The sequence below is a fragment of the Monodelphis domestica genome, chromosome X, assembly GCF_027887165.1.
Source record: "Monodelphis domestica isolate mMonDom1 chromosome X, mMonDom1.pri, whole genome shotgun sequence".
NCBI lineage: Eukaryota > Metazoa > Chordata > Mammalia > Didelphimorphia > Didelphidae > Monodelphis > Monodelphis domestica.
Genome location: NC_077235.1, coordinates 31554859 through 31567848, shown reverse-complemented (window position 1 = coordinate 31567848; position 12990 = coordinate 31554859). Strand labels below are relative to the sequence as shown.

The window sequence follows — 12990 nt, the reverse complement described above, 5'->3', positions numbered from 1 at the left end:
CCAAATTTCCTTCAAGTTCAGACATTCTAGGTTCTTAGAATCTTTCTATGTTCTTAGAACCCTTCCAATTCTGATTTTATGGTCTAAATTTTCTTCCAGTTCAGATATTCTAGGTTCTTAGAACCATTCCAATTCTGACTTTCAATGTTCTAAATTTTTCCCAGTTCAGACATTCTTTGTACTTAGAATCATTCTAGGTTCTTAGAACCCTTCCAATTCTGACTTTCCATGGCCTAAATTTTCTTCTTCAGACATTCTTTGTATTTAGAACCATTCTATCATCTTAGAACCCTTCCAATTATGACATTCAGTGTTCTAAGTTCTTTTCCACCTCTGACATACTAATGTTCTTAGATCCCCTTCCAATTCTGTCTTTTCATGCTCTAAGTTCTCTTTCTGTTCTGAAAATCTATGTTCTTAGACCCCTTCCAATTCTAAAGTTCAATAGTCTAAATTTTCTTCCAGTTCAGATGTTCTAGGTTCTGAGAACCATTCTATATTCTTAGAACCCTTCCAATTCTGACTTTTATGTTCTAAATTTCCTTCAAGTTCAGACATTCTAAGATCTCAGAACCATTCTATGCTCTTAGAACCCTTCCAATCCTGATTTTCAATGTTCCAAATTTCCTTCAAGTTCAGACATTCTAGGTTCTTAGAATCTTTCTATGTTCCAGTTCAGACATTCTTTGTTCTTAGAACCCTTCCAATTCTGACATTCAGTGTTCTAAGTTCTTTTCCTCCTCTGACATACTAATGTTCTTAGACCTCTTCCAATTCTGTCTTTCCATGCTCTAAAATTCTGACTTTCAACATTGGAAGTTCTCTTTCTGTTCTGACAATCTATGTTCTTAGAACCCTTCCAATCCTGATTTTCAATGGTCTAAATTTTTTCCAGTTCAGATGTTCTAGGTTCTGAGAACCATTCTATGTTTTTAGAACCCTTCTAATTCTGACTTTTAATGTTCTAAATTTCCTTCCAGTTCAGATATTCTGTGTTCTTAGAATCCTTCCAATTCTTGCTTTTCATGTTCTAAATTTCCATCAAGTTCAGACATTCTAGGTTCCTAGAATCATTCTACATTCTTAGAACCCTTCTAATTCTGATTTTCAATGTTCTAAATTTCCTTCAAGTTCATACATTTTAGGTTTTTAGAACCCTTCTATGTTCTTAGAACCCTTCCAATTCTGATTTTATGGTCTAAATTTCCTTTCAGTTCAGACATACTAGGTTCTTAGCACCATTCTATGTTTTTAGAACCCTTCCAATTCTTACTTTTCATGTTCTAAATTTCCTACAAGTTCAGACATTCTAGGTTCATAGAATCATTCTATGTTCTTAGACCCCTTCCAATTCTGTCTTTCCATGCTCTAAGTTATCTTTCTGTTCTGACAATCTATGTTCTTAGAACCCTTCCAATCCTGATTTTCAATGGTCTAAATTTTTTCCAGTTCAGATGTTCTAGGTTCTGAGAACCATTCTATGTTTTTAGAACCCTTCTAATTCTGACTTTTAATGTTCTAAATTTCCTTCCAGTTCAGATATTCTGTGTTCTTAGAATCCTTCCAATTCTTGCTTTTCATGTTCTAAATTTCCATCAAGTTCAGACATTCTAGGTTCCTAGAATCATTCTACATTCTTAGAACCCTTCTAATTCTGATTTTCAATGTTCTAAATTTCCTTCAAGTTCATACATTTTAGGTTTTTAGAACCCTTCTATGTTCTTAGAACCCTTCCAATTCTGATTTTCAATGGTTTAAACTTTTTTCCAATTCAGACATTCTAGGTTCTTAGAACCATTCTATGTTCCTCAAACCCTTCCAATTCTGACATTCAATGTTCTAAGTTCTTTCCCACCTCTGACATGTTCTTATGTTCTTAGACCCCTTCCAATTCTGTCTTTCCATGCTCTAAGTTATCTTTCTGTTCTGACAATCTATGTTCTTAGAACCCTTCCAATTCTGCTTTTCAATGGTCTAAATTTTCTTCCAGTTCAAGCATTCTAGGTTCTGAGAACCATTCTGTTTTCAGAACCCTTCCAATCCTTCCAAAATTTCTTAGAACCATTCTATGTTTTGGAACCTTTCCAATTCTGACTTTCCATGTTCAAAATTTCCTTCAAGTTCAGATAATCTATGTTCTTGGAACCATTCTATATTCTTAGAACCCTTCCAATTCTGACTTTTCATGTTCTAAATTTCTTTCAAGTTCAGACATTCTAGGTTCTTAGAGTCCTTTCAATTCTTACTTTTCATGTTCTAAATTTTCTTACAAGTTCAAACATTCTATATTTTCAGAACCATTCTATGTTCTTAGAACCTTTTCAATACTAACATTCAATGTTCTCAGTTCTCTCGAAGTTTTGACATTCTATATTCTCAGAACCCTTCAAATTTTGACTTTCCATTTTCCAAGTTGTCTTCTAGCCCTAACACGTTGTGTTCTAAGAACTTTACCAATTCTGACTTTCAATGTTCTAAATTTCCTTCCAGTTCAGAAAGTCAATCTTCTTAGAATCATTCTATCTTCTTAGAACCCTTCCAATTCTGACTTTCAAAATATTCTAAATTTTCTTCAGTTCAGACAAAATTTTCTTAGACCCATTCTATGTTCTTAGAACCCTTCCAATTCTGACTGTCCATGGTCTAAATTTCCTTCCAGTTCAAATGCTCTAAATTCTTAGAACCCTTAGAATCAAATACTGATTTTCAATGGTTTAAATTTTTTTCAATCCAGACATTCTATGTTCTGAGAAAAATTCTATGTTCTTAGTACTTCCTGATTTTCAATTTTCTTTAAATTTCCTTCCAGTTCAAACATTCTTAGTTCTTAGAACCATTCTATGTTCTTAGAACCCTTCCAATTCTGACATTTAATGTTCTAAGTTCATTTCCAGCTGTATCATCCTAATGTTCTTAGAACCCTTCCAATTCTGACTTTCCATTTTCATCCTATGTTCTAAGAACCTTCCCAATTCTGAATTTCAATGTTCTAAATTCTCTTCCAGTTCTGACAGTCTATGTTCTTAGAACCCTTCCAATTTTGAGTCTCCATTTACTAAATTTTCTTTTATCTCTGACTTGGTATGTTCTTAGAACCCTTCCAATTCTGACTTTCCTTGTTCTAAATTCCCTTCTAGATCTAACACTTGTGTTTAGATCCCTTCCAGCTCTGACATTCTCCATCCTTCGGATCCTTCAATTTATGACAATCTCTGCCCTGAAGAATTTCCTATATCTGTCTTTCTTCTGTCTAAGGTCACACCCAATTCTAATAATTCTCTAATCCAAGCGTTCTCTCAGTTCTAACTTTTCATGTTCTAAGTTCCTTTCTAGGTGTAACATTCACTGTCCTAAATTAGTCTCTCTTCCTCAACTCCAGCTTTGACAAATATAAATCTATATTCTAAGAGGTACAAATTTCCTTTGAGGCACTTGCTCCTTTGGACAATTTGGCCCTTGATTTTTACTATGAAAATTTGGAGCTTGACATATATGATTAAAAAAATAAGGTGTGACAGCTCAGGCCAACTGAGGAGTAAGCTCAGGAGCAGAGGTCAGGACACTCTCTGAGAATCCCAACCATTCTCACTCTCACCACAGGCTTTAGCCTGGACTCCTAGGTCTCTCTGTCCTACTGCTCTGGATCCCATACCACAGATGGTACTTCAGCCCAGCTCCAACTCCAGTTGTTATTCCAGTTGCTAAGATGAGCTGATCCCCCAACTGAGCTCTGGACTCTTATCCATAACATACAAGTATAGCCTACAGAGGGATAGATCAAATCAAGGAACCACAACTGTCCCTTCACTAAAAAAGGGTCAGCTTTCAATAAAAGGCCAGCTTTCAATTAGCTGTGGTCCCAGGATAATCCAAAACATCATTTGAATAGTCTCCAACCTTTTCCACCCAACCCTAACTTTGACCAGAGCAGCTTAATCAGGAGGTTAAGTAGCTTAATATAAGTTTTTTTTCTTTCAAATTCTCTGATCCTCTGCTGAGGAGAGGTGGCACTGAGCTGTGACAGGGGCTCTAAGAGGAAGCAGGAGGGAGGAAAAGCAAAGGGGAAAGTGGGCTAGATGATTATTAATGTCTTGTCCAGTTGGTACATTCTGTATTCTAAGGTCCCTCACACCTCTAGCATTCTCTGTTCTAATACCTCTTACAACTCAGACATTCTCTGTCTTAAGGCCCTTTCCAGTTGGGCCATTTTCTGACCTAAAGTCTCTTCCAGCTCTGCCAGTCTCTCTCCCAAGATCCCTTCCAGCTCTGACAATCTCTGTTCTAAGATCACTTCTAGTTCTGCCATTATCTCTTGTGAGACACCCTCTACCTCTGACATTCTCTGTTCTAAGATCTCTTCCAGGTCATCTATCCTCTGTTCCAAAATCTCTCCCAGTTCTGACATTCTCTGTCCAAAGATCCCTTCCATCGCTGACATCTCCTGTTCTGGGACCTCTTCCATCTCGGATATTCTCTGTTCTAAGGTCCCTCCTAGTGCCAACATTCTCTGTTCTAAGATCTCTCCCATTATTGACATTTTCTGTTCAAAGGTCCCACCCAATTCTGAAAAAGTATTTTCTAAGGTCTCCTCAAGCCCTGACAATTTATGCTCTAAGATATGTTCCAACTCAGTCATTTTCTGTTCCAAGTTCCCACCTAACTCTGCCATTCTCTGTTCTAAGATCCCTCCCAGCCCTGACATTCCATCTTCTAAGGCCCCTCTCAGTCCTGACATCCTCTGTTCTAACACTCTTTTCAGGTCTGACATTCTCTGTTCTAAGGCCCCTTCCAGCTCTGAAAGTTTCTGTTCCAAGGTCTTTCCCAGATCTGACAGTCTGGGTCCTAAAATCCCTTCCAGGAATAACATTCTCTGCCTTAAAAATCCTTCTAGGTCTGCCATTCTTTGTTCTAAAACTTCTCCCAGCTTGCGTAGTCTATGTTCTAAGGTTCCTTCCAGCTCTGCCATTTCCTGTTCTACAGTTCCTCCTAGTTTTGGAATTCTCTGTTTTAAGGTCTCTTTCAGCTCTGACATTCTCTGTTCTAAAGTCCCATTCAGTCCTAACAGTTTCCATTCTAAGGTTTTGCCAAGCACAGACATTCCCTGTTCTAAGGCCATTTGTAAATCTGAAAATCTGTGTTCTAAGTTGCTCCTCAGCTCTGACATTCTCTGTATGAAAGCCCCCTCCAAATATGACATTCTCTGCTCTAAGGCTCCTTCAGCTCTGGAATTCTACAGTAACACTAATGATCTATGTATGAGCCTATATCTGGAAAATATGGTAATTGACCTTATAAGATTAGGTCCAACCACCCATATTTCCTTTGACTTCCAATCCTTAGGATTATTCCTTCTCCTGCTGTCAAGAACTCTTGCACAAGAAGGGCAGAGGCCAGACCTGGAACGGGAGTAGGTGTTACTCACTCTTCCCCAATGATCCCACCTTCCCGGAGCTGGGGTGGTTCTGTGTGCTTTTTCTGCTCTGTTGTCTCTTCCTCTCTTCTTGATTTGGTCTTTAGGTAGGTCAAGGAGAGTGCCGAAGAAAGGCCACAGACAAGTAGAGCAGGTTGAGGAAGGCAACTGTGAAGAGAAGGAGGCTGGTCAACAACCCATAGTGGAGACAACTCTACTGGAGGGGCTGGGGGGATAGCAGAAAGAAGAGCCCAGGGGATGGAGTCAAAACACCTACATCCATAACCCAGCTCCACTGACTTGCTATAGAACATGGATAAAACAGAAATGCCTCCAGTAACACTAGCAGATTCCTTGAAGGCCACCAAAATACAGGTACCAAAAGGAACTTATAATATGCCCCTTTCCCAATCTTTCTAAGATACTTCTAAGACCTAGAGTCAGGAAGACGAATTCAAATCCAGCCTCAGAGATTTTCCTAGCTGTGTGACTCTGGGCAAGTCACTTAACCACTGCTGGTCTCAGTCTACTCATCTGTAAAATGGGGGTGATAGGATCTACCTAGGTATTAATAATTTCATTATTATGTTTAGCTTTTCTTTCTTGACCCTTTCCACCCTTTGGGGGTTAATCAGGGAAGTTCTAGGACCAACTTAATGAGATGACAAGGTTGCAAACCTTTGATTACCTTTCTTTGTGGAGAGTGTGGCCATACCCATTGGCACTGGATGACCCATTCAGGTCTCATTGAGATTAAATACTTAAATCTTGTTGGTCATCTGACCAACAAGATGGAGGACTAGGCATTTTTTCCAATCCTCTCAATCCCCTCCAAAATAGGATTTATACACAAGAGACAAGTAGTTTTAGCTCTTTCTATGGACTAGGACACCAAGAATCCCAACAAGGTAAAAATCTACCAAACTAACCTAGCTCAGTCACTCTACACCCTATCTCCCGTGACCCACATGGAAAAAGTACAGAACCTGTTGAGAAGAGGGTGTACCTTGGAAACTTTAATTGCACGAAGAATACTGAGACAATGAAAATCTAAATAAAGGTCATGTCCATGAGTCTCTATTATTCTAAAGAGAATGAAACTTGAAAAAATGACAGAACATGCTGAAGGAGAGAAGGAGGACTTAACTTGACTACTTAATCAAGATGGAAAAACAAGAGAAGCAGAATTAATCATCAGATAAAAGGAAGAAAGAAAAAAACTAACAAATTAAAGCAAACCTCCAGAACTAGGGAAACAAATGGGTGGGGGTAGAGGGGGGTGGAGAAAGATTCCCATGAGAGAATCAATGGGAATAGGGTTACTTTGAAAGAGCTACTAGAAGGCTCAGTGGATAAGGTTGGGCCTGGAGTTAGGAAAAATTGAATTCAAATTCAGCCTCAGACATTTACTAGCTGTGTGCTTTGGACAAGTCATTTAACCTCTATTTGACTAGGAAGCAGTTGAGTGGGCTCAGTGGATAGAGTGTTGGGCCTAGAGTCAGGAAGACCTGAGTTCAAACCCAGCCTTAGACACTCACCAGCTGGGTGGCCCTGGGCAAGTCACTTAATCTATTTACTAAACTTAATCTACTGGAGAAGAAAAAAGCGAACAACTCCAGTATCTTGGCCAAGAAAACCCCAAGAACAATTTAGTCCACAGAGTCATGAAGTGTCACATACAACTGAACAACAACAAAAGGAGATGAAACTAAAAGAAAAGACAAAGTACCTTCTTTATAAGTGGGGGGAATGACAAATCAGTATTGGAGACAAATGAAGGAAAGCTTGTATCTTTAAGTGTGAATAGATTACATAATCCAATAATGAAAAATGGATGAGTTTGGAGAAAACAAAACCCCACAAACTGTAGCTTGCAAGAAGCACACCTAAGGAATGGCTGGGTGCTTCATTCAGTGCATGGAGAGCCAGACCTGGAGATGGGAGGTCCTGGGTTCAAATCTGATCTCACACACTCCCTACCTAGGTGACCCTGGGCAAGTCACTTAAGGTCCATTGCCCTGCTCTTCTGCTATAGAACCAATATTTAGTATCAATTCTAAGACAGAAGGTAAGGGTTAAAAATAGCCCACCTAAAAATCAAAGACATAAACTGAATACAAATGAGAGATGGGAGCAAAACTTACTATGAAACAAGTGAATCTAAAAAAAGCAAGAACTGCAATCATTGCATCAGATGGAGAATACAAGTGAATAAGTCTCTGTAATTGGAGATGCTTTGCTTTGCTCATACTATTTGTGGGTCAGTCATTCCTTTGTACTAGGCTTTAAAAGCAGTGTTGTTCCACACTGGGACTTCTATGCCTTTTTCTCCCCTTCTGTGCAGAGGCTCATCTCCAGAGACTTGAACATAGACTTAGGTCCCTAGGAGGCAACTATATATTGGCAAGACTTCTCAGAGACTGGTCAGCTAGCCCCCTAATCAGCGCACAAAATGACAACATTTCAGTCCAAGAAATAGCAGCAACTGCAGCAACAACAGTGCTGGAGTGCAATCAAAAGTTTCTAGCCCCTGCAATGTTCGGACTTTTAAGTACTTGGGCCCAGCCACAAAGAGGCAGAGGCACAGGGGAGTGGTATGTGCACTGAAACACCTGGACCCAGAAGAGGGAAACCACAGGGACTCAGAATGGGAGTCACTGAACTCCAGCCTCTTGGAGAAAGGACAAGAGAGTTCAGTGACTGAAGTGGAGTGAGAAATCAGAGGGGCACGGTGATGGGGGCAAGGGAATAGTTTCTGGCCGGTGTCAACCCCTTAGAGAGGAGAGGAAGATTGTGCCCATGGCCCTCTGTAGTAGAAGACTCAGTAAAGGAAGAAAGCTATTGCTATGGAGGTCAGAGAAGCAGAAAAAAACCCTTAAACTTCATCAGGTCATGCTATTGTTAATTATTTGGATAATGAAGGTTTTATGGGAAGGGAGTTGCCTCTTTGGCGATTCCAAATTTGTTTTCCTTAGAGAGAAAGTTCAGGTACTCAGGGTAGCATCATAAAACAGAGTCATGAATAGATATCTCAATGGGCCTCTAGGGGTAAAAATGGATCTTATAAAAATGATGGGAGGTTGCCCCTTTGGCAACACTATGAGTTTACAGAACTATACAGAGACTTGGAGAAAGAGGGACCTCACTAGAGAAATAGGAGAATTATGCTGCTTGCTTATGGGCTACTATGATTCTTTTATGCTGTTTTTACATTTTTTATGGAAAGGAAGAAGGAGTCCTATATCCAGTATTCACTGGTGCCTTAAATGCATTTATGGGATCTGAGAAACCTTTTTATCTACTTTGGTGAAGACCTAGACATAAGCTACATTTTAATTCTATTCCAAGACTTCCCAGAAGGGATTCTTGAGTGAAAGCAAATGAGCCAAAGGGTATAATTTCAAGGGGGTGTGGGATGACACGATTCCCCAATAATGAACCCAATTCATGTAAGACCAGTTTGGACTGATGAGCAATAGGCTAATTTAAAAATGTTTTGTCTTCCTTTCATTCTGGTCTGTTGACCTTCCTTTATGACACTTTATATATTTCTTTCTATGTGTCATCATATGCTTCATATTTATATTTTACAGAGACATCATTAATATTCCATTATATTGTTGTGTCTGAACTTATTCAGTCATTTCCCAATAAGTAGACAACATAGTCAGTTTCCAATTTTTGGCTATAACAAAAAGAGGAGCTACAATTATTTGTACACCTACAGTTCCTTTCAATGGTCTTTTTGGGATAAAGTTCTAGCAAGAGAATCAACCAAGAGGCAGGACCAGTCCTGTAACTTTATAATATCATGTTGCTCTCTAAGAATCTGTACCAATCTACAGTCCCAACAATGCTACATAAGAACAAATGCCATCCTAGTGCCAACCCTTTCCTTTTATAGACAAGATTGCGAGGGAAAATCCTTATCCTAAGATTATATCACTGACAAGGAGCCAAATCAGGTTCACTGATGTCATGCCACATGAGAACATGGAGATGTCCACATAGCATTGGTTTTACTCTCTTGCTCTTGCCTTATTAAGGACAGCCTGACCCCTGGAGGACTTGGTGGTTCTTTGCCTAACCCCATGCCAAGTCACCATTAACTGCTTGGCCTAGTCTCTCTGAGTTGTGCCAGTCTAGTGTGCCCGACTAGGCACTATACCTTTTGCTTAGTTTTGGCTTTTGGGACTTATACGACCCTTAATGCTTCAAGTGGAGGCTAAGTACCAAATGCTCTAATGGGATTGCTGGAAAGGGCAAAGAAGTATGATTTCGTGTCAGAAGGCATGGATTGGAGTACTGGGGTGGCCATTTACTTTGGAATCCCAGACCGGCCCTCTAGTTTCCTCTTCAATATCACCAGAAGGTTGGATCAAAGGTTTCACCTAATTTAACATTTGGGGTTTCTGGTGGATCTAGATGCACCTTCCAATGAGCTGACTGATTCTATGGTTTCAAGGATGAACCCTGGCTCACCTTGAGTCCTAACAAAGGCCTATCTCTTTCAAGTCTCCACTTTACCTGACCAGCTGTTGTGAACGGTCACAATTTTGTCTTCTTGGCCCAGGCTATTGGCAGTGAGTTGTGGGGATGAGGCCTGTGGAGGGCGCCTCCTGTCACTGGCAGTGGGTCCTGTCTGGGGCCGAAGGTTCTGCCATCTCTGTCAGCTCAACACTCCGGGGAAATAACCCTTTAATCCAGTTCCGTGTGTTTCATTTACTGTAGCGTTTGCCAGTTCAGAGATGTTATGAAAGACATCCCCAGGGAGACTTCAGACTTCAAAAACATCCCGAGTTTGAACTTCATTTGACTACTCCAAAAGGCTATGGTAACAACGGATGATCTCTGAGACATTTCACATGCCAACAACTGTTAGGCCTGATAATGTCATGCCAAATTAGACTGCTTGCCTCTTGAGAGCTTCGGGGTGGGGGGTGGTAATGTGTGTGTGTGTGTGTGTGTGTGTTTCTTTTAATTAAAAGCATCTGTCAATGCTAATGGCCCAATATAAAAATCAATAACTTACAAAGGTGCAAAAATAACGGTGACTGCTCGAGGGCCCATGAGGTCACAGAGGAGAGAGAGGCAGAGAGACATGGCTCCAAGATTTCAGTCAGCATTGTGTAAGTCATCTAACCTGGAATTACAGGTTTAGATCCGGAAGAGCTCTTAGAGATACAGTCCAGGGACCCCTGAGGATCCCTGAAACCCTTTAAGGAGGTTTAGAAGATCAAAATGATTTTCACAATAATGCTAACACGTTTTCCTTTCCAATACAAGGCAATAATGATAGATATGACCCACATAAAGAAAGGCTCTTTGAGAGGTCCTTGATAACTTTTTAATAAAACCCTTACCTTCTGTCTTAGAATCAATACTGTGTATTAGTTCCTTATTATAGAAAAGTGTAAGGGCTAGGCAATGGGGGTTAAGTGACTTGCCCAGGGTCACAGTTAGGATGCATCTAAGGCCAAATATGAACCCAGGAATTCCATCTCTAAGCCTGGCTCTCAATCCACTAAGCCACCCAGCTGCCCCCCTCAATAACTTTTAATAGTGTAAAGTAAGACCATAAAGTTTGAGAAGCACCATTCTAGTCCAATCTCTTCATTCTATAGATGAGAAACTTGAAGCCTGTAGAGGTCAAATGACCTGACCAAGGTCACATAGGCAGGGCTGGTATTTGAACTGGGCCACTAGAGGCCGTGTTCTTTCTACTGCACTGTCTACTTTCTCATCTGTAAAATGTGGAAAATCAACCTAATCATTTCTAGCAGAAAAAGCTGAAAAGGGGATAGGGTGGAAGAGAGCCATGGGAATATGATGGAGAAGTCCAGAGCCTCAGGAGCAGGGGTTCAGAGAAGCATATTTCAGCTGGATATTGGAGCCTAACTGAGCACTCACAAGGGCTGCTTCAATATCTCGCTGAAATATATCTATCTAAAATTTCCAAGCCCCTACCAGTGAACTGATCTTTAATAGTCAGCCAGTAAGAAGAACTAGCTCAAGACAGTTCTAGGTCTCACAGTAGTAGCACTTGAATTGGAATCAGGAAACCTCAGTTGGAGTCTTGGCTCCAAAACTTACTAGGTGGATGATGCTGGATAAGTCATTTCCCCTCTGGAAACTTCCACATAAAATGGGAATAAAAAACACAGGAATAAAATTGTTTGCACTCCTCACTTAATAGAGCTGCTGTAAGGAAAGTGATTGATTCTATTGAATTCAGCAAACATGTATTACATGCATGCCTTCTTTTGCAATGCAGAGAGTATAGGCTTTAAGGTGCTATAGGAATTGTGAATGGATATTATTCAGTTTTGCCTTCAGCAAAACAATTTCATCATCATTCAGCATTTAGTCAATGCCACTTAAAAAGGAAGACAGTATGGTGGGGCTAAATAGAGTCTGCTTTGGAGTCAAGTAGACCTGCTGCCTTCGAGTTCTATGCCTGACACATCCTGGCTGTGGGACCCTGGGTAAGTCCCATCACTTCTCAGTGCCTTAGACATGTCTGTAAGATGAGAAGTTATTAAGAAGGGGCTGAACCGCACCGCTGGCAGCCCAAGCAGCACTCCTCTTCTGTAAGTTGCCTATGCTAATGAAAACACAAATGCAGTTCCCATCCCAATCAGTTCTAATAATGGTGCCTCATACCCCTAAAGCTTTAGCCTTTCACTGCCCATTATTTCATATGAGCCTCAAAGCCGCTCGATGACAGAGCGAGAAAGAAAGCTTTTATTAAATGTTTACTACACGCCAGGCAATAGACAGTCCCTCCCCTCGAGGCGCTTCCATTCTAATTGTGGATGACAACACAGAAAGAATCACTGGAATGGGGGAAACCTGGGTGGTGGCCTGGTGTGGAGATGACTAGGAGAAAAGGGCTAGAGGCCTGGTTCCCAGTGGCTGGAGAGATCTCAGAGCTGGATAATTCACAAGAGGAACCCCAGGGGAGATGAGGATGATGGGTGGGGTGAGGGCAGCATGCTAAAGAATGCCCTGAAAGTGGGGTTGACACCTGACTCCAGGCAAGATAAGACAAAAATTCATCTAGAGGAACCAAGGGAACCAGGGGCAGAGTCCCAGGTAACACAGGTTATCAACCTTATTCACAGATGAGGAAACTGAGGTGTGAGTTGTTCAAGGCTAGTTAATGGCAGCTTGATTCCCAGTCCAATACTCTTTCCATTAATCTCACAGTCTCAGTTCAGAAGAGAAATCCCTTCTTAACTGTGGCAATATGAGGGGTAGGGTGCAACACTTTGGCGATGGTCTGGTGGAGGGGGATGGAACAGGAGGGAAGGGCAATAAGAGATCCCTTCTAATATTTATTTGAACAGGTATGTCTCTTTTTCAAGTCAGAAAATCCCCCTCTTTTTTGCCTCCAGGGATTTATTTGGGTACAAATCAAGTTGGAAGTGTTACAGAGAAGGCTGGAAGCCTAAGGTGGCCAGTAAGCCACAGAGGGTTGTGAGTTTCAAGCCTTACTTAGGGGTTTACAAATACCTGGGTCCCCACTTTGCATTTGAAAGCAGCTGAAACAGTGAGAAGATCTCATTTGATGCCTGGAA

At 40.7% G+C, this 12990-nt stretch overlaps 1 protein-coding gene across 1 annotated transcript in view; it reads right to left on the bottom strand.

Moving 5' to 3' along the window:
- The window catches only part of NEXMIF (neurite extension and migration factor), a 198264-nt gene that overhangs the window by 40137 nt on the left and 145137 nt on the right, over positions 1–12990 (bottom strand). Inside the window, exon 6 of the mRNA XM_001362112.4 lies at positions 5423–5578. The gene's annotated coding sequence lies outside the window, so the exon portion shown is untranslated. The remainder of the gene's footprint in view (positions 1–5422; positions 5579–12990) is intronic.